The sequence below is a fragment of the Bison bison genome, unplaced genomic scaffold, assembly GCF_000754665.1.
Source record: "Bison bison bison isolate TAMUID 2011002044 unplaced genomic scaffold, Bison_UMD1.0 scf7180017863946, whole genome shotgun sequence".
Taxonomy (NCBI): Eukaryota; Metazoa; Chordata; class Mammalia; order Artiodactyla; family Bovidae; genus Bison; species Bison bison.
The window spans coordinates 49,115-52,704 of NW_011494518.1; the positions used below are offsets into that span (position 1 = coordinate 49,115).

General features: G+C 46.6%; 1 protein-coding gene across 2 annotated transcripts in view; it reads right to left on the reverse strand.

Annotated features, from left to right (window-relative positions):
* Positions 1-1,711, reverse strand: part of DNAJC10 (DnaJ (Hsp40) homolog, subfamily C, member 10) — a 49,484-nt gene extending 47,773 nt beyond the window's left edge. Inside the window, exons 1-2 of one of the 2 annotated variants that reach the window (XM_010833840.1) lie at positions 1,341-1,711; positions 613-668 (exon numbers count right to left, since the gene is read on the reverse strand). The gene's annotated coding sequence lies outside the window, so the exon portion shown is untranslated. Of the gene's footprint in view, positions 1-612; positions 669-1,232 lie in introns of both variants that reach the window. The other variant, XM_010833839.1, reaches the window with a different exon arrangement.
* Between the last annotated feature and the right edge of the window lie 1,879 nt (positions 1,712-3,590).

The window sequence follows — 3,590 nt, forward strand, 5'->3', positions numbered from 1 at the left end:
GGGGGGACGGTGGTGGTGAACAGGCGGTGAGGAGCTACTTCCTTCCTTCTACCCAGTTTAAGACCGGCCCTTTTGATCTGCTTCCTTTTTGGTTATTTCTCCACCCATTTACGCCTATCCAGTTTTCATTTCCAAATATCACTTGTAGGAAATATTCTTTGGGGGTACAAGAAAGCAGCACCAGATCCTTCCAAAGAGTCCGTTATTTTTCACAAAACCGAAGCAAAAACGGCAGTGAATTTCTATCACTGTAACAGATAACGTACAAAGTCGCCCGTTTTTTCTTCTGAATTTTCTCAGAAGGTGCTTTTCTTCTATCTAAGCACTTACTATTTTATATAACGAGCAGAATAATAACTGCAAGTTATGTGTAATTTCACTACAAAGTTTACATTTGGCATAAATAAAAATAGGAAAAAAAGAAGAGAAGCAATCAGTCATTCAGACACGCTAACCTGGGCAGGATAAAAATAAAATCAAATCACATGCAAATTTGTATATACTTTAGTTCCAAAGATCTCATAATGTTTCGAAAAACCTAACTTTTCTAAGCATTCTCAGTTCCTCCTTTCGTCATTTAATCCTAAATGCCTATTTTAACTTTTTTCTCACCTGTGAACGGTTTTCGATTCATTTCTAATCCTTCCTTCTCATGTCACCAAAAAAACCTTTGTAAAATAGAGCGATGTAGATTAATAAACATCCAGACTAGAAAACATTTAGAATAAAAGAGATCATATTAGCAAACACCACTTGATAAGCGCTATTTGTTCCCTGCCCAGCGCTGGTGCTCAAAGTAGGCGTGGGCGTGCCTGACTTGCTACGCGCCGAGGTGCGGAGACAGGTGGAAGCTGCAGGTAAATTCAACACGAACTCCTTGCTGCCACCACTCCAGAATGGGTTGCGGCGAGTGGGAAAAGATGGGAGTCACTGGGAGTCAAGGGTTGCTGGTGTGTGAGACCTCAGACAGGGTTAGTGAGACAGAAACCTGGATAACTGAGGCTAAAGGGAGAAACTGGAGCAAAAAGCCGGCAACCGCTGAGCAGGAATCGCTGAAGAAAGGATGGTGTAGCTAGCAGGGGGAAAGACGACTGGGAGAGAGAACACAAAAATCCAGCCACAAGAGCGAAGAGCGGGGGGGAGAATTCCAGCGTACAGGCCATTTCGCCTGTCCCGGAGAGCCCAGGCCGCTACTAGCTCCAGTAAAGCCCCGGCCCCGGATCCAAGCCCACCTCGGTGTTGCGGGGTCGTCTCCTGCAGCTACTTCCCCATCCTCAATCCCCGGGGTTGGACCCCACACCGCCAAACACAACCTATGCGTTCCGGAGGGAAGCACGTACTCTCTGACCGTTGGGCCGCCGCGCCTGTGATGGGGTTGGACCAGCCACACCGGCAGCTACCAGCGCAGCCGGCTCCGGTCTGCTCCTCGCGCGGCGGTCTCCTAGGCGAGGCGGGGCGGGGCCTGGCGCGGTGCATTGTGGGAAAGGCGTGGAGGCCGCAGCTTGGGAGGATTCGCCTAAGGACCTGCGGGCCGAACAGGGTGGGGAGGGCGGTGTAGGTTTAGGTTGACGTGGCCCTCGGCGCGGAATCCGGCTCCGGGTCCGGGTCCGGCTTCAACCCGGAGCTGAAGAACACGCTGTAACCACGAAGCCCGCGCACCCGCACCATTGCGGCGGGTGCGCGCCGCGGACCGGACGCAGGACGACGTAGCCCGCCCCTTCCTGCTCCCGTTGCTGTGGTTACGGCAACTATTCGGAGGGCTGGTTTTGCCGTGCAGTTTCTCGCTGACCCTGTTCTTAAAGGGAAAGGCAGACCCATTACAGTACTTCTCTGTTTGGTGGGTGAGTGGGCCAGAAAGGGGAAATTTTGAAGGAAAAGGGAAACTAAACTGTAGTGACATTGATAGCAGTGTCAGTCTAGAGTGAAGAGGCAGTAGGAAATTTGGAAGCAATAAAAATAGTTATGAGTGTGTGTGTAGGCGGCAAACGTGAGTGTTCTATTGTTTTGCCCGACTTCCTGGTCATTCAAGCTGGAAACTGGGGAGTTGTGCATACTCCTCTCTCCCACCATTTACATCTAAATGATATGGTGTATAAACTGCATTTTGATCTACAGCATTATAACTAGGCTTCCCGGAGTGGTAAATCAGCCTGCTAGTGCGGAAGAGGTAACAGACACACGTTCAATCCCTGGGTGGGGAAGATCCCATGGAGTAAAAATGGCGACCCACTCCAGTATTCTTGAGTGGTAAATCCCATGGACAGGGGAGCCTGGCGAGCTACAGTCCATGGGGTCACAAAGAATTGGACGTGACTGAGAACACTGAGCGCACACACAATATAACTAGAACAGTTGAAGTATGGCTGGATGGCATCACTGACTCGATGGACCTGAGTCTGGGCGAACTCCGGGAGTTGGTGATGGACAGGGAGGCCTGGCGTGCTGCGATTCATGGGGTCACAAAGAGTCGGACACGACTGAGCGACTGAACTGAACTGAGAACACTGAGCGCACACACAATATAACTAGAACAGTTGAAGTAGATGCATTTGCAGCCATCAAAAGAAAAAACATCCTAATGAAAAGAATGCCTACTTACGACAGCAACCTTAATATGAGTGGTAATATTCTCATGTGTAGTAAATCAAATGTCAGCTTGTTAAAAAATGATGAGCATGTAGGATCCATAGCTAAACTAATACCTGACCAGAAAGAAGAGAAAGTAGCCAGAGCAAAGGCAGAAATATTAGAAGTAGCCTCATGCAGTAGTAGCTAATGAGTGCCATGAACTGGTCTAAGAACACATGTAATTCAGTCCTCCAAGTTCTCTGATATGATAGGGACTATTATTATATCCAGTTCACAGTTGAGGAAAACAAGGTAAATATCTGACAGAGCTGGGGTTCATACCTGAGCAGCCTTGCTCCAGAGACTGTAATGTTAATCATTATGGCACACTGTGAGCCGCCAAAATCTTTAGAGTAAATTGAAAAGCAAAAAGGAAAACTGGAGAATAAAGCAGGGACCACATTACAGTGGGTTTTATGCCATGATGAAGACATAGACTACCTTTCAGGTAATAAGAAAGCTACTAAAAGCTTTTAAGTAAGGGACTGAGATTGTATTTTAGATCATTCTGGTAGCTACTGGAGAAATGGAAAACAGAAAAGTAAATTTGCCAAGAATGGTAATAATTGGATGTAGGAGATAAAGAAAAGCTCTAAGGTTAACTTCTGCTTTAGGTGGATGAGTACCACTCACTGAATGAAGATCTATTTAGGGAAAAGATAAAGGTTTCTGATTTGGATATATCTATTTCACATTTCCTATATCATGTCCAAATAAAGACACAGACAGTGGAAGTAAGAAACAGATTTAAGGGCCTAGATCTGATAGATAGAGTGCCTGATGAACTGTGGAATGAGGTTTGTGACATTGTACAGGAGACAGGGATCAAGACCATCCCCATGGAAAAGAAATGCAAAAAAGCAAAATGGCTGTCTGGGGAGGCCTTACAAATAGCTGTGAAAAGAAGAGAAGTGAAAAGCAAAGGAGAAAAGGAAAGATATAAACATCTGAATGCAGAGTTC